Source organism: Dama dama, chromosome 7 (genome assembly GCF_033118175.1).
Source record: "Dama dama isolate Ldn47 chromosome 7, ASM3311817v1, whole genome shotgun sequence".
Classification (NCBI taxonomy): domain Eukaryota; kingdom Metazoa; phylum Chordata; class Mammalia; order Artiodactyla; family Cervidae; genus Dama; species Dama dama.
The window spans coordinates 49,336,125-49,354,561 of NC_083687.1; the positions used below are offsets into that span (position 1 = coordinate 49,336,125).

At 47.5% G+C, this 18,437-nt stretch overlaps 1 pseudogene; it reads left to right on the forward strand.

The window, feature by feature from the left end:
• Positions 1 to 2,938: 2,938 nt before the first annotated feature.
• LOC133059210 (large ribosomal subunit protein eL31-like) lies at positions 2,939 to 3,311 on the forward strand (annotated as a pseudogene).
• Positions 3,312 to 18,437: the final 15,126 nt, after the last annotated feature.

The window sequence follows — 18,437 nt, forward strand, 5'->3', positions numbered from 1 at the left end:
TCCCTTCAATGAATATTCAGGACTGACTCGTTTGATCTCCTTGCAGTCCAAGGAGAGGACAAGAGGGCTTAGCATATACTTAGTAGGTGACAGGTATCAGAAAAGGGAGACCTGGAGACTGGTTCTCAGGTCTTATCACAAGTGAACAAGAGGATGTTGGTATGCACTGAAGGCAGAGGACCAGAACGTGAGAAGCACAGTCGATTTCAAGGGAAGGTGATGACAGGTTTGAACTGCGGGATCTGAAATACGTGGAAAGTATTCAGGGGAGGTGTGCAGGTTTACACACAACCACGGTGGCTGCAAGAGGGCTAGGCGGAAGTCACCAGCTACTGTGAACACAGTCAAAGTACAAGCAAACTGGTTACAGTCAACATGTTTAGAACCTGAGAGTGGGTGACATCTGCTGGACAGAGACTATGGGATGAGAAAGAACATCCACACTGAGAATCATCAACATCTAAGATGAGCAGAGGACAAAATTCTCTCCAGAGGAAAGATGTGCAGTTGGAATCCTGGCAGCCGTAAGTTTCAAAAAGGAGGCTGTATTAGTCTGCTCTGTATGTTTGTCGTTCCTTCATGTTCGACTCTTTGCAACCCCACGGGCTCTAGCCCTCTAGGTTCCTCTGCCCATGGAATTCTTCAAGTAGCTATTCCCTTCTCCAGGGCATCTTCCTGACCCAGGGATCGAACCTGGGTCTCCCTCATCGCAAGCATATTCTTTATCATCTGAGCCACCGGGGAAGACCTGCTATGGGGCTGCAATAGTGAAGTACCTCATGCTGGGTGGCTAAAACATGAAAAACTGATTTTTCTCATGTTTCTGGAGGTTGGAAGTCCAAAAGCAAGGTGGATGGCAGAGGTGGTTGCACCTGAGGCTCTCTCCTTGGCTTGTAGACGGCAACTTCTCTCTCTGTGTCTTCATGGTTGTCCCTCTGGGTGTGTCTGCGCCCTCTTCTCCTTTTATCATAAAGACAGCAGTCATCTCTGGTTAGGGCTCACCCGCGTGACCTCATTTTAACTGTCTCTTAAAAGCTTTTGTCTCCAAGTAAATAACCATCACAATCTGAAGCACTAAGGGTTAGCACTTCAGCATATGAATTTGGGAGGACACGGTTCAGACCACTGCAGTGGGTTTCATAGAGTCAAACACAGAACAAACACCCAGTAATTCAAAGCTGTAAAGTGTCCTTCGGGGGTTTAGTTGCTAAATCGTATCTGACTCTTCTGACCCCAAGGGCTGTAGCCCACCAGGCTCCTCTGTCCATGGGATTTGCCAGGCAAGAATATGGGAGTGGGTTGCCATTTCCTTCTCCAGGGGATCTTCCCAACTCAGGAATCGAACCAGGGTCTTCTGCATTGCAGGCAGATTATTTACCAATTGAGTTACCAAAGTGCCCTTTGGGTTTGGTGAAGCAGAGGTCATGGTTGACCTCAGTGCTGCTTGCTGAAGCCAGATGACCGTGGGTTATGAAGGTCTGAAGCGGAAACAAATAGTTTTGGGGAAACGTGGATGAATGCATATCCTTAGAGAGTTTGGAAGAGGGGATACTTTTTTCTTTTCGGCCACACCACGAGTCATGTGGGATCTTAGTTCCTCAACCAAGGATTGAACCTGTGACCCTTGCAGTGGACATGGAGTCCTAACCACTGGACCACCAGGGAAGTCCCTGGAGGAGGAACTACTAATATCTCTGCCCGCTTTTCTCATTTGGAAAGCAAAGTATAAGGATTTGACACCAAATAAATGAAGTATTATGAATATTATGATCTCTAGAGTAGAATAATTTCATTTATTGAGCACTTTTTCTGTGCTAGAAAAATTCACTTTAATCCTTCCATTCAATCCTTCCTAAATCTCTAGAGATCATAATAGTCATTTAATACTTCATTTAATACTGCAAACTTTTGCTTTCCCTTCACCTTCCTTGATTCAAGTCATTCATTGGCCGTGATTAAGGAGTTTCTTAACCAATAAAGGTAATTTTAAGATGAATAGAAACTTTCCTGGAAAATTAGCTAGTATTTGTGAAATTTAGAATAATGCCAGGCATAATTAGGTTATATGTGCTGAGTACTCATCTAGGTTCTTTGAAGGTACTGTATTAACTCATTTAATCCTTATGTTAACAATCCTACTGCTGCTCCTGGCTTATATTGGGGGAAATAGAGGCCCAGAGAGACAAGAAACTTTCCCAAGGTAACACAGCTAGCAAACAGAGCTAGAGCCCAAACCCAGACTTTTAATGCCTTTAAGTGGCCGGAAAGAGGTTATTGAAGATGTGGGTACCCATTTGTGATGGTTAGTTTTATGTGTCAACTTGGCTGGGCTATGATATCCAATTGATTGGTCAGACATCAGTTGAGGTGTTGTGTAAAAAGGTTTTCTTTTAAAGATGTGATTTACATTTAAATCAGTAGATTTTGAATAAAGCAGGCAGCAGACAAATTCCGCCTGCGTTTCCAGCCTGAGGACTCAAGACTGCTGCATTCCCAGCCTGCCCCGCGATTTTCAGATCTGCCAGTTCCAAAACCCTGTGGGAGTCAATTCCTGAAAATAAGTGCCTTTCTCTCTCATTCTGTATCTTTCCTAGTGGTCTGTTTCTCTGTTCTCTAGCCTGAGCACCTTCACTCAAACACAAGATAAATCTTGCCCAAGGTCTGCAATATGGCCGTGGGAGTGAAGGGCCAGCTCAAAGGAACAGCTTGACAGGGGGAGTTAGGGAAGGACTCCGTGGGGAAGGGCTCCCCTTGGCTCCCTTGGACCCAGACAGCCTCGCTCCTGCCCAGCGGAAGAAAAGGTGTTGGGGAGGATGGGAGGGCAGCTCTGATCGGAGCACTGGTGGGTGTGGGGGGGCGGGGGGCGGTGGTGGTGAGGGAAATGTGTGCAGTTCAAGGGCAGTAAAGAAAACCTCCTTTCCAACCACGGCCCCGGAGGATGGCTCCTGCAAAGAAGGGCGGCAAGAAGAAGAAGGGCTGGTCCGCCATCAACAAGGTGGTGACAAGAGAATACACCATCAACATTCACAAGCACTTCCATGGAGTGGGTTTCAAGAAGCGTGCCCCTAGGGCACTCAAAGAAATCCGGAAGTTTACCATGAAGGAGATGGGAACTCCGGACGTGCACATCGACACCAGGCTCAACAAGGCCGTCTGGGCCAAAGGAATCAGGAATGTCCCGGATCCGTGTGCGGTCGTCCAGAAAGTGTAATGAAGACGAAGACTCTCCAAACAAGCTCTACACTTTGGTTACCTACGTGCCCGTCACCAGCTTCAAAAATCTACAGACAGTCATTGTGGACCAGAACTAATTGCTGATGGTCCAATAAAGTTATTGAACTGCCAAAAAAAGAAAAAAAAGAAAACCTGACCTCAGCAACCCGGGAAGTCCTCCTGGGGCTTGGGAACCAGTCTCAATACGTTCATTACTTTCATCTTTCTTTCTTTCTCCCGCGTCATTTTTGTCAGCTTTTTTGAGACATACTCTCTAAACAATAAAATCCCCCAGTTTTACGTATAAAGTGTGATGAGCTGTGACACGTGGTTGCCATCGCCACAGCCACGACACCGAGCGTTTCCAGCTCTGCCCAAAGCTCCCTCGGGTCCCCTGGCTGTTGGTCGTGGCCTTCCCTGCCCCCTGGCTAGCACTCTGGTTTCTGCCACTGTGGTTTCGTTTTGTAGAGAATTTCAAATACTGGAATCATCCATTGCAAACGTTCTCTTGCATCGAAGCTGCTTTCACTTTGCATTATGCATTTGAGCTTCATCCACGTGGTGACTTGCATCAGTAATTCATTCAGCTTGCTGAATGAATATCCAGACGATGAATATCCATTACTGTATGGATGGACTGTGCGCCTTTGACCAGTGGCACATTTGAATTGTTTCCAGTTCTTGTCTATTATGAGTAAAGTTGCTGTGAGCAGTCAAGTACAGGCCTTTGTGTGGACATGTGTTTTCACTTCTTTGGGTAAATACCCTAGCAGTGGGATTGCTGGATCGTGTGGTAAGCATACACTTTACTTTGTAAAAAAAAAAAAAAAAAAAACTGCCAAACTGTGTTCCTAGAGTGGCTGTATATGATTTTAGCTTACAATAAGGGGAGAAAGGAGAAGAAATATACCTTGCTGTTTAGCCAAAAAAAAAAAAAAATCAACCCCTCAAAAAAAGGCTTACAAGGGGGAAAAGCAGTTTGGAATTAACAGTGGGTTGCATGTCTGCATGCTACTCCTTTCCAGGGACCACAAAATCAAGAGCGGCCGGTATCCTGACTTCTGCACATTAACATAATATGAGATGGGCATGACTATTCTCAGACCTCAAAATCAAGCACACTAGTGTGTGTGCACTCAGTCGTGTCTGACTCTGCAACCCCATGGACTGTAGCCTTCCAGGCTCCTCTGTCCATGGAATTCTCCAGGCAAGAAGGCTGCAGTGGGCTGCCATTTCCTCCTCCAGGGGATCTTCCCAACCCAGGGATCGAATCCACGTCTCTTGGGTCTCCTGGATTGGCAGGCAGATTCTTTACCACTGTGCCACCTGGGAAGCCATCAAGTACACTAGGTAAAATGGATTTTAAAAAAATGTTTAGATCAAATAAATTTCAACTTGGTGGCCATATTCCCTGGGTTGGAGGGGATCTTGACCTCTGTCCTTCAGAAGGTGCTCTTTTCATCTTCAGGGAAGTAAAAAGGTGGCAAAGTCTTCCCTGGACCAAGGCAAAGGGCTGGGTCACCAGCACCCCTGGGACAGCAAGTGACCAGTCCCCAGGTCACTTGCCTGCACTGGTGAGTCTTGAGGATATTTTTTGCCAGTCTTAGAGGATTGACGAGAGGAAGCCCTTGTTGGTCTGAGTAGTTTCCAAGTGTCGAGTGCCTTGATACTCCTATGAAATTCTTGGGGCACAGGGATGTTTGACCAGGCCAGGGATCCTGTGCCCTGCTCCTCTGAGACGTCAACTCCCCCAAGGCAGGACATCCCAAAGAACAAGCCTTGGAGGTCACGTCTCCTTTCCACCCAAGTCCCTGGAGAAGGGCATGGCAACCCACTGTAGTATTCTTGCATGGGGAACCCCAAGGACAGAGGAGCCTGACGGGCTACAGTCCATGAGGTGGCAGAGAGTCAGACACGACTGAGTGACTAACAGTTTCACTTTCACTTTTCCACCCAAGTCACCTGTAGCTCCTTGACGAAGAGAAAGAAAGCCACAAAGAAGGGGAAAAAATACTTTAAAACATCCTGCAAAGAGAGTCACGTTTGTTAATGTGGTGAGTAGTAACTCATGTTTTCAAAGATGACAAAATGAACACACGAAACTACTAGACATATTGATACCAAATGAAAAAGGATTAATGAACCTTTTTTCCACATTCTGCCTTTGAGATGAAGATATGTCCTAGGAGACCCCCCCCCCCCAACCCCCTGGGAGACTTTGAGTTTGCTCCCCAGAATCAATTAGCTGCTTCCCTGGGGGAAGCTGAGGGGGGAGGTGAAGACGGGTACCCGCTCCTGGGAGTGGGTGGGGGGGTCCTGTTCTCAGCTGAGCTGGACTACGGGGCTTCTCTCCCCAGGAGATGTATCCTTTTTCAAATTTTTCTTTTCTGATGTGGACCATTTTTTAAAGACTTTATTGATTTTGTTACAGTATTGTTTCTATTTTATGCTTTGGGTTTTTGGCTTCCAGGCATGTGGAATCTTAGCTTCCCGACCAGAGATAAAACCTACACCGCCTGCCTTGGAAGGCGAAGTCTTAACCACTGGACCACCAGGGACGTCCCCTGGATGTGTCCTTTTAATCTCAGATGCTCAAGTTTTTTCTTGCCACAGAAAGGAAGAGCCAGACTCAGGTGGAGAGGGTGAGGAAACCACAGGCGCCCGCATGGCGAGCCTGCACTGTGCGTCCCCTGAGGCTAACCCAAATCCAAGCTCTCGGCGACTGGGAGTCCCGCCAGTGAGGCTGTCTCCACAGACACGCACTAGGTGCTCTGCCAGCCACCGCGGATCGCTGGCAGTGGGACAGCCCCTGCCCACCCCCTGGTCAAGTGATTTTCAAGGGGGCCTGGGTGTCATTAGCTGGAGCATCTGACTCCACTCCAACTGCTGGTGTCAAGGGAACCATCACTTCCATTTTGCCAGATCTAATGACAGGGTCCAGGGCTCACCCCCAGAAGCCCCCCCACCCCATGATTCCCCAGCTCACCCTGTAGATGAGCCTTCCTCCTAGCGAAGGAGGAAGCAGACAGAACAGGCTCCCTCTTGAAAGCAGGACTCCGTCTTGGGCTGGACTGTGGACTCTGAGCTCTATGCCCAGTATCTATGGAAACAACACACCAACTGGAAAACCAGGTCCCCGGATGGAAGAGCCCCAGGGCTCGTACCTAGACTCTCCGTCACCTGAAAGATTACCCTAATTATCTGTGTAACGGAATAGAGTCATACATTCTATTATGCTTATTGGGGTATGACCACAGGCCTATTGATACGTGTCCACTGTTAACTACCTAGGCTTAAGGCATATGAATCACGGGTTAACTTTGATTGTATCTTTCTTTTCCTTTGTCCAGACTAGTTTCGGGGAATTTGGGGAGGTGGGTTTAGGTACATACACTTAGGGTATATAAGGTTTTCACATAAACTCATCGGGGTCCTTGGCTAAGAGGAGACTCTGCCTTGGGCCCGCGGCTATAATAAACTGCACTCCATCATCTGCATTGTCCTTCTGAGTGAGTTTGTTTCCCGGAACGCATGGCTACAACACTAGCTCACCCTCTTCTCCTGGCTTCCTGACAGCACCTGGTTTTTCTGCCTTTGCCTCTGGCCACTCTTTCTCCCTGCTGGCCGCTAGCCCCCACCAGACCTCTCAGGGGCGGCATCGGTCAGCTCAGCCCTCCCCCTCCATGTCCTGCGGACCCGCCTTTAGGTCACCTGCTGGAGCTCCGGCTCCGCCCTGAGCACCCTCTCTTCCACCGCCCTCCAGTTTGGAGACCACCGCTCTCATCTGCGGAGATTTCACCAACCCATCCCTCCCAGACCCCGTTTCTGGGAGGGTGGAGTCAGGCGTCGCTGGGCAACAGGACGGAGGGTCTCAACTGTTTTTTGGCTACTCTTTCCTTACCTCTATTAACCATCAGCTCTTCCCTTTGTTGACTGTAGCTGGCAATTTTTGCTGACTCATTATCCGTTCTTTGGGTCACACGACTAGGTTTTGGAGGAAGGAGGGTTTTGAGGTTGAAATTGACAGAGGGAAGTTCAGAGGTCAGAAAGTCAATGAACTTTAATTTTTTACTTGAAAAGCTCATTACAGATAATGATACAACAGAATACAACAGAAACATAATTTCCCTATCTGTAATTTTCTTTCCCAGGCCTTACCACAGTTTATATTTATTGCATATATTTGGGAACTTATGTTTTAATTTGTTCTCCATTAGAGACTCCATCAAGGACCTATTGTATAGCACAGTGAACTGTACTGAGAACTTCGTAATAGCCTGTAAGGCAAACCAGTCCTGGCTCTGTGGCTCAGATGGTGGAGAGTCTGCCTGCAATACAAGAGACCCGGGTTTGATCCCTGGGTCAGGAAGATTCCCCTGGAGAAGGAAATGGCAACCCACTCCAGTATTCTTGCCGGGAAAATCCCATGAATGGAGGAGCCTGGCAGGCTACAGTCCATGGGATCGCAAAGAGCTGGACACGACTGAGCAACTTTTCCCTGAGTAAAGGAAAATAATCTGAATATACTTATGCATAAAGGAATCACTGTGTTGTGTACCTGAAATCAGCATATTGTAAATCAACTATACTTTAATTAAGGAAGAAAACTCCATGAGGGGCAAGTGCTGGATCTGCCCTGTGGCCTCAGTCATTACCAAACCGCCTGACATACGATAGGAGAACACAAAGCATGTTGGATGAATGAATTATTTAATTAACACATCAGACAAGCAATCAGTGTATGACAGAACCAAATTATCCTCTTACTCACAGCAAGTCCGTCCTGCCCCGCTCCGCACCAGGACATGTACTTTGGGGGGTGTGTGTATATGAGCACTGACAGGCCTGTTAAAACAGCATGTACTTAACGATACGCTGGATCCCCGGAGAAGATTTAAAATATGAATCCTTCGTGTCTTTTTATCCCCATGCAGCTTACAAGCTAAGCAACAGCAGATCTCAAGTGCCAGACAAAAAGTATTGCCCAGAATGTGATACGTACATATGGGGTATGATCTGACCTCAGAAAGAAAAGACCCAGGTTCGATTCCTGAGTTGCGAAGATCCCCTGGAGCAGGAAATGGCAACCCACTCCAATATCCTTGCCTGGAGAATCCCATGGACAGAGGAGCCTGGGAAGCTACAGTCTATGGGGTCACAAGAGTCAGGCATGACTGAACAACGTGCACACACACACACACACACACACACACACACACACAAGGGATAAACACTATTGATTCCACTTAAGTTAGGGATGCAGAGCAAATTCACAGGGACAGAGTATAATGGTGGTTGTCAGGGGCTGAGGGGAGGACGGAATGGAGAATTATTTTTAATAGATATAGAGTTTCAATCTTGCAAGATGAAAAAAGCTCTGGACATGGTTGATGGTGATGGTTGCCCAGAAATGTGACTACACTTCTGCCATTGCACTGTGCACTTCAAACTGGTTAAAACAGTAAATTTATATTTCACCACAATGTAAAAAAAACTTTTAGAAGGATAGCCCAAATGCTGTGGGCACTCTGTGCCTCCCAAGAAGGTTCTTTTTGTTTTTTGCTTTTTTTTTAAAATGTTATTTGGCTGTGCAAGATCCTGGTTACGGCATGCAAACTCTTAGTTGCGGCATGTGGGATCCAGTTCCTGGACCAGGAAAGGAACCTGGGCCCTCTGCACTATGGAGCACGGAGTCTCAGCCACTGGATCACCAGGGAAGACCCCTCCCAGGAGGCTACTGATGCTGGTGCTAAAGCTAATAGACAGTTAAATGAGACCACAGGGGACAGGGGTGTCCTGAGTTTAACAAAAGATGGTGTGAAATGAGAGAAGGAAGATGTGGATCTTCAAGTGTTTTTCGTGTGAAAGGTGTCTGGAATCTCTTCCTGAGCAGGCTGGGGGCACGGGGTCTGCACGGTATCTTAGATCTGCTTGTGTCTGGACCACCGCTCCCATTTCAGCATGGATCCCAGTTCAGTTCAGTTGCTCAGTCGTGTCCAACTCTTTGTGACTCCATGGACTGCAGCACGCCAGGCCTCCCTGTCCATCACCAACTCCCGGAGTTTACTCAAACTCATGTCCATCGAGTCAGTGATGCTATCCAACCATCTCATCCTCTGTCATCCCCTTCTCCTCCTGCCCTCAATCTTTTCCAGAATCAGGGTCTTTTCAGATGAGTCAGTTCTTCGCATCAGGTGGCCAAAGTATTGGAGTCTCAGCTTTAACATCAGTCCTTCCAATGAACACCCAGGACTGATTTCCTTTAGGATGGACTGGTTGGATCTCCTTGCAGTCAAGGGACTCTCAAGAGTCTCCTCCATCACCACAGTTCAAAAGCATCAATTCTTCAGTGCTCCCAGGACGCCTTATTTGTCACAAGACTCACCAGGCAGAACAGAGCTGCTCCATTACATTAGTGAAGTCGTTTAGTCGTGTCTGACCCTTTGCGACCCCATAGACTGTAGCCTACCAGCCTTCTCCATCCATGGGATTTTCCAGGCAAGAGTACTGGAGTGGGTTGCTATTTCCTTCTCCATCAATTACATTAGCTGCTTCCAAATCATGTGTTTTTTTTTTGTTTTGTTTTGTTTTTTTAAAGCAAACTGCATATCCCTTCCAACCCCAGTCAGCACTTAGCCACACAATGACCTCAGTATCCCCTGTTGCACGGAGACAGAACCATTCAGCCTGCAGGTTCGGACGCGGCTCTGAGGCAGATGGAAAACTCCAAGGGAGCGATGTTCACAGGGCGGGGTGGAGGCCTGCCGGTTCCTTCACGAGGGCCAGGCCATGGTGGGGAGCTTTTCAGAGACTGATAAATGCCGTTCTTACCTGTCATCTCTTTTCAGCCTCCTCTTTCTCTTCCACCCGGCAGAGGTGTTGGATGGCCCTGAGTTTCCGTAGTCACAGGAGTCGGCGTGGCCTCGATAGAGGGGCTGCCCCGCCTGTGTGGACCGCCAGCACAGCAGGCCACGCGGAGAGGGTCTCACAACAAGAGAGCAGAAAGCCGCTGACGCTTCCATCCGATTCTGTAGCACTCCAGCGATGGGGTTCCACTTTAGCTCCTTTTAGCATTCAACGCCCAAAAACTACAATAGAAATTTCCTTCTAAGGCACTCAGTCCTTTTGGGAAGCACTAGAGAAACCACAGATTTACAACCTGGTCATTCCGTTTCTTTACACGTACAATCAAAGTTATCATCTTTACTGAACTGGAACTCTCCTTTTTCTTGGGTTTTAAGACATCTAGGATAAAACCTGAGCACTTACCACTTTTTGGAACAGATGAAGCAAAGACTCCTTGCCCAACTTGCATAAAAGCCAACTCTATGGCACCAACTTTGAGAAAAGAGCCTTTTCATAAGCTTGATCCACAAGGCTCTCAAATCTGTCTCCGAGATCCAGGATCCAGGGCTCCTGGATCCAGTGGTGAAATCGAAGGAGACAGTGGAATTCCAAACTTGGAAGCTGATTGGTCAGGTTTCCCATCCAAGGTACTCCTGCTGTTGGAAGCCAGGTTTTCCTTGTTGAGAGAACTCTTGCTTTGGCAACGTTTCTTTCCTTCCAGTTCCACGGACTGAAGCTTCCTGGTTTCTGAGTTCTCACCTTGCAGGGCTGTCTCCATACAATAACTCAAGGTTTGATTAATAGACCTACTGAGGGAGGCAAAGCCAGTTTAAGCTGGTCTCGTGTCTTACATGATGCTTCACTTTTACATGGGAAAAGCTTTTCTTAGAAGAATTTATTTTACCAGGCTTCCCTAGTTGTCTAGTAGTTAAGAATCTGCCTGCCAATGCAGGGGACACGGGTTCAATCCCTGCTCCGGGAAGATCCCATAGGCCTTGGAGCAACCAAGCCCTCCCTCCCGTGCACCACAACTTCTGGGCCCTTGAGATCTAGAGCACATGCTCTGCAACAAGAGAAGCCACCGCAAGAGAAGCCCCCATTCTCTGCAACCAGAGAAAGCCTGTGTGGAGCAGCGAACACCCAGAATGGCCAAAAATAAGTAATAATTTTAAAATTATTTTAAAGATGTATTTTATTGATCTATAGCAGATTCACAACGTTGTGTTGATTTCCACTCTACAGCACAGTGACTCAGTTACACATCTTTTATCAGATGGAAAGAGCTGGAAGGTGTGTCCCCCTGCAGGTAGACGCAGCTGCCTTCCCTTTGCCGTTTGCCTCCTAAGACTCTGCTGGTGATTTGCCTGCTTTCAAACACTTAGGAGCGTGATGACTCTTCCCACAAATTAATCTCCATATTGCCCCAAATAGCCAACCATCACTGCCCTTGGTTAATGACTATGTCCTTGGCCAAATATGGTACAAAGCTCTAAGTGGGAGACCAGCCCACCATGGTTGATTGAAAATGCTTTTAAAACAGGTGATCCCTGCTTCATGTGATGCTGGGTCAGTGGAGGAGGAATAGAAGTACCACAGCCATTGGGTACCCTGGAAGTTCCCACACCCTGAGCTCCCCAAGACTGTGGTCTTCGCCTGGGAGATGTCTGTGGATTGGAAGAAACGAGTGCACGTCAATTTGTCCAAAGCCCTTTTTTTTTTTTAAACAAATGCTTTTATCTGTGCATGTGGGAATTCTGCTGTTCAAATAACCCAGACGCTTCTAAACGGGTCAGGTGACGGAGAAAGTACACCTGCTCCTTGGAGATCTGTTCTTCAGGTACAAGCACCTCCATCACCAGCCCCGGCTGCCCCAGTCTAGACCAGCGAGATCCTTGCTTATTCTTTTTTTTTTTTTTTTTTTTTTAACAGCAGCTAGTATTTTAATCAGACAATGTACTGTGGGTTTTACATGCATGAGCCATATTCCTTGGTCAATATTATTTTTTTTGTTATAAGATATGGAAATAGGCTCAAGGAAGTTAAGTAATTTGCCCACACAACATTTGAACTCAAGATTATCTTAACGAAAGACTATGATGATCTTTTTACCCTGACAGGTGGGTTTAGATTTCACAAGTGTTGTGTGCGCTCAGTTGCGTCTGACTCCTTTGCAACCCTATAGGCTGTAGCAGGCCAGGCTCCTCTGTCCATGGGATTTCTCAGGTAAGAATACTGGAGTGGGTTACCATTTCCTTCTCCAGCTTGCTTATTCTTAGCAAGGCTGAGACAAGCCGGTAAGACGTTTTCCAAAAGATTTGTCAGCTACAGCCTGGCACTTGCCATCTACCTCAACAAGGCTTCGATCATGTGCTGCCACAGCTGCTGACCTGCACCACCACCCGGAGGAAGCTCGGGGTGGAGATCAGAAATGAGACACTCTGCTGGGGTGGTGGGGGCCGGAGGACTGGCAGGACAGGTCTTCAGATAGGTATTTTCAGCAGCTGCTTTTATGAGCCCAGTTCTTGTATCTCCTCATATCTAGAAAAGCACTAAAATCCTTCATCATGACGACTGTTCCTTGTGACTAGCAAAGTTTCAGAGACCGGCAGAAACCTTCTGGACAAATACGTGCTTAATTGCATGGATTCCCCCTTCACCAAAATCACACATATACACTGACCTTCCCCACTGCCTCTCCAGAGTCATCTTTCAGAGCTATCTGAGGTGCTGTCTCCCGGGCTGCAGTCCTCATTTTGCCCCAAATGCAACTTAGCTTGTAACTCTCACATTGTGCATTTTTTAAAGTCAACAAATAGTAATAGAAAATAGGGTCAAACAAACGGGAACATATAATTAACAGAAAAATAGTTAAGCTTTAGGAAGAGAAACAGAGTGTACAGTGATAGTTGCCAAGGGCTGGGAACTGGGGGAAGTGGTGAGATTTTATGGGTCAAAGGGTACATGTTTCTAGCTAAGATTACCTTCTGTCCCTCTTCTGAGCAGCATGGATGATTATAGCTAACAATACTGAAATTCACTTGAAAGCTGCTGAGAGAAGAGTTTTTATACTTTTTGGCTTGCTGTATCTTCCTTGCGGTGGATGGGTCTTAAAAGCTCTCATCACAGAAACGCAGTGGTAACTACATAAGGGGATACAGATGTCAGCTAACACCCCTGGCGGTAATCATCTTGCAATATATAAATGTATCAAATCAACACATTGTAGACCTTAAACTTACAAAGTTCCAACACTAACTGTGTGGGCTTTCTGGTGACCAGTCCCGCCTTGGAAGATTTCTGGGGGCCCACCCAGAGCCGCTTCATTAGCATAACAAAACACTCTTGTCTCAGGAAATTCCAAGGGTTTTTGAAGTCCTGCCAGAGACTGAGGATAAAAACCAGGTATAGTCTTTATCAGACCACACAAGCAAACACACAAAACCGTATTTTCAATTTTTCTCTTCATGCTCTGTTAGTTCTATAGTATCTCTAATGGCGAAGATAATGACTTTTTTCCTAATAGAACCAGTGACATAAGATTTATATTATTGGGAAGAAGCTTAGAGAACCCCTTTTTAACAGATAAGGAAACTAAGACTCAGAGAAGTTACTTTACTTGTCTAAAGTCCTAGCTGGTTGGTGAAAGAACAGCGATTACATCCCAAAACTTCTTTGTGAAATGTATACTTTACAGTAAACCATAATTTCTTTTTCTTTGGCCGAGACTCGCAGCTTGTGGGATCTTAGTTTCCTGACCCAGGATTGAAGCTGGGCCCATGGCAGTGAAAGCACTGATCCTAACGACGGGACCCCCAGGGAATTCCCAACCGTAATATCTCTGAATGCCGCTTAGCGATTTTGGAAAGGACTCAGCTCCTCCAATACAGAGTTCTCCACACACCTGCCTCCAGAACCCAAAGCCAAGCTTCTCTTGGTCACACGTGGCACCAGCCCCCCACCCTCCAGTCCTAATGAAGGAGGAAGCAGACGGAACAGGCTCCCTCTTGAAAGCAGGACTCCATCCTGGGCCAGACTGTGGCCTCGGAGCTCTATGCCCAGTATCTATGGAAACAACACACAGACTGGAAAACCAGGTCCCCTGAATGGAAGAGCCCCAGGGCGTGTGCCTAGACTCTCCATAGCCTAAAAGAATACCCTAATTGTCTGTAACCAGACAGAATCATAAATTCTATTATGCTCATTGGGGTATGACCACAGGCCTATTGATGACTGTCCACTGTCAACGACCTAGGCTTAAGGCATACGAATCATGGGTTTAAGGCATATGAATCATGGGTTAACTTTGTATCTTTCTTTTCCTTTGTTCAGACTAGTTTCAGGGAATTTGGGGAGGTGGGTTTGAGCACGTACAGTTAGGGTATGTAAGGTTTTCACAAAAGCTGGTTGGGGTCCTTGGCTAAGAGGAGACTCTGCCTTGGGCCCGCCACTGTACTAAACTGCACTCCACTATCTGCATTGTCCTTCTGAGTGAGTTTGTTTCCCAGAATGCATGGCTACAACACTAACTGGCCTGCAAGCCAAGTAAGGGACTGTTGACACCCTCAGGCACAGGGTGGGAACAAGATCCAGGCTCAGTCTCAGCGATGACAGAAGGCTGGACTCACAGCACTTCCCTAAAGCTGAAGAACCCTCCCTGCTGGCTCAGATGGTAAAGAATCTGCCTGCCAAGCAGGAGACCCAGGTTCGATCCCTGGATAGGATGATCCCCTGGAGAAGGGAATGGCCACCCACTCCAGTATTCTTGCCTGGGAAATCCCATGGACAGAGGAGCCTGGGGGGCTACAGCCTGTGGGGTTGCAAAGAGTCGGACTCGACTGAGTGATTAAGCACACGAAGCTGAAGCATCGTGAGGGAGGGAGGGGAGCTCGTGCTCAGTCAGGGCAACTGCCGGGTCCCAGCTCCCTATTTCCTGAGGCCCGCCCCCCTCAGCTTCCACCCTGGTCTCTTCATGGAGGCAGAGAGATGATGGAGGAGAGAAACCTCAGACCCTCCTCCAACCCCAGAATGACAACCTCAGGCTCAGAGCCAGCCTAAACAAGGCTAGTGTGATTACTGTGATATCAGAGAAAAAGCCCTCAAAAAACAAAAATCCCTCCCCATCATCTGAGACTTTCAGTTCCTCTAAGGTAAACAAACCCTTTCTTTTATCAGAGATAACGTTTCAGATTTTCAAAGTCCAGCAGAGGGAATCTATTTGTGCAAACGCTCATTAGCGTGGGTGACGGCTCTTTGATCGCGGGTCTTGGTTGCATGCCACCGTGAAGTCACAGCTCTAATAGCCACGGGGGCACTGAGTGCCCTCAGAGCTCCCCCAGATCCCACAGCGAGGGGCTCCCAGCGCCCCTGCACGGGCTCGCGTTCCGCTTCCAGTCTCCTGCCCCCGCTGATGAAGGAGATGTTTAGGAGAGTGAAACAGGCTCTGGGAGGAGAGGCAGGCTGTGTATCAACTGCAAGTTCACTCATAAGGTTTTGAATTACCTAACCATCAAGAATTATTGCCCAGCTGCCTAAGAAGCAAGAATAACCAAGCATCCTCATGTGTCATTGCCTTCTTCCCTGAAGACCAATGAATAAAGAAAGATATGAACTTCTAATATAAATCTCAATATCAAAATAATTCAAAAATGAACCCATCTAAACATGTTTTTATTAAAAAAAAAAAAAAAAAACACGTGTTTTTTAAAAGCACAAATACACCAGGTCCTTCATGTAGGTCTTTCGTCAAGAGAAAGACCTACTCATTATATCCCCTTCCCCTCTAAGGAATAAATGAAATAAAATTTCTTCTAGACAATTCCATCCTCATCTTCCCAAAACAATTGCCTCAAATACCAGAATTTTAAGACCCTTGAAAGGGGATGAAATATAGTAAAAACCTGGTTGCCTTAAGCCAATGGATTGGGCAGGAGTTGGCCAAAGCTGGTCTGTGAGCTAGGACCACGTTGGCTTCATCAGTCACCTGGGGGGGCTCCATGACCACGAGCCTGGGGGACTTATTTATCTACATGTGTCAATGTGCTGTGGCCTATTTGGGGCACTCCATTTGATCTGTGATATATCAAATTACTATTAAAAAACAATCACCCTTCAAAGTGTGCATAATTTATTTCAGCAAAAGTGACCTTTTAATTAAAATTTTTTTTTTTTCTATTTTATTTAATTTTTTAACTTTTTGGCCATGCCAAGAGACATACGTGATCTTACTTCCCACACCAGGGATTGACCCTTCACCCTCTGTGCTTCAAGTGCAGAGTCCTAACCCCTGGACCACCAGGGAAGTCCCAAGAATTTTTTAAACCTCTTATGCAGTTTTTCCGTCAAAATAGTACATTCATCCAACCCTTGGGCATCCTTAAATGGAAAGACCATAAAAAGAAACACTAAGAATCTGTACTATGGCTAAACTCTGCACCAAAAGGAAAATTCATAACTTTTAACCATGTTAACCTTTAATTCCAGGATGAATGCCTTGTTTCTTTGCCAAATAGATATTAAAGAATGTTGGTACATCAAGAGAGTGATGATCTTAGAATGCTAATACTGGGGGTGAAAATAAAAGAGCAAAGACGAGTGCCATTATCTCCTCTTCTGTGTGCTAACAGGACTCTCTAATGCGGACAAGTAAGTCCATGCATTTATTCAATAAAAGCACCAGGCTATGAGTCAAAGGGCAGAGCGGCTGCACAATTCCCTGGGCCCCACACCAAATAAAAATGCAGGGCCCCTTGTTCAAGAAGCAGGAAAACAAAAAGACCTTTCATTTCTTCCGTGATCTCTCCTGACCTGTCCTGGTGTTTGGTTTTCAATGTCATGTTCGCACGGGCACGGGCACGGTCACAGGTGGAGTGTCAGACACCCACAGGACACCCTCTCCTCCAGGGTGAGCGTGCCCAAGCTCCCCGCCTCCCCCCCCCCCCCAGCCCCAGGAGGAGAGAGGAGGGACCACTTAGAGAGCCAGGAGCGAAGCCCTATCACGGGTGCTGTTATCCCATCCGACTGCTTCACAAGACGCAAACTCAAAGATAAAGTCACTAAGGATTTCAAGATGGGGGACTTCCCAGGTGGCCTGTGGCTAAGAATCCACCTTGCAATGCAGGGGACTCAGGTTCCATCTCTGGTCAGGGAACTAAGATCCCACATACTCCGAAGCAACTCAGCCCCCACATGTGACAACATGCCAAAACTAGAGGGTCCGTGGACCGCAAGGAAAGATCTCACACGCCACAGTGAGGATCCTGGGGGCTGCTCCTGAGCCCCAACACAGCCAAATAAACAAGCAAACATTTCTAAAAAGGAAGAAGAAGAATTTCAGGAACACAAAAGCAGAGCCCTGGATCCCAAGCACACAGGATGAGCAAAAATCCAGGGTACCGTGTAACCCACGCCAGGTTTCTGGAATGGGGGCAGGGTCATGAAGGAACATGCCTGGTTTTGCAACCTGCTTCCTGGCTGACAGGCTGGTGACACTGGGCAACAGTCCCATTTCTTCAGTTGTGAACTGGGACTGGCGATGCTTGCTTCCTAGGTGGTGAGGTGGTCAAACGTACCAGGGCATCCACTACGGTGAGAGAAACCAGCCACCTTTCTCAGTGGTCTGTGTCCCAGGAAACCTGAGACATCCACGGAACGTACTTAGTAAAGAGATGCTCTTGTGTTTCTGAGAGGCACCAATCCTATGATGCAGGCTCTAGACTGAATGTTTGTGTCCCCCCGAAAACTCATAGGTTGAGACCCAATTCCCAGGGAGATGGTATTTGGAGGTGGGGACTTTGGGAGGTGACTAGGTCACAAGGATGGGGGCCCCATGACCGGAATTATAGACGGACACCTCAGAGATCTCCAGCAACACTCCCACCACGGAGGGCACATGAGGAGACGGCGATCTGCTGTGAACCAGGAAGCCCTCACCAGACCCTGAACCTGCGCGGGCCTTCATCCTGGACTTCCCTCGGGCCAGCCAAGAGAAATAAACGTTTGCTGTCTAAGCCACCCACCCTGTGGTAGTCTAGCAGCCTGAACGGGCTAAGACAATGTGCGTGATGAGATGAGGGGTTGGGCGCTTACGAAATCAGAGTGGGCTGCAGGAGTGGGCGCTAAGCGGGGCCTTCAGAAATAACTCCCAGAACCGGCCGGCCCAGAGCACCGCCGCCTCTGCCATACCAGGAACGGGGAAATTAAGACCAGCTGACGCGGATCCGGGCTCACACAGCTTCGCAGAGGTAACGGCACTAAAAGAATAAGGAAGCCACTGCTGCTGTGGCTCCAGGAGGCCCGGGAAACCTCCCCGAAAAGCACACCCGCAGAGGACCTGCCCTGCTTCCTGCGGGGTCTCGGGCTCCCGCTCCCGCCGCAGAAAC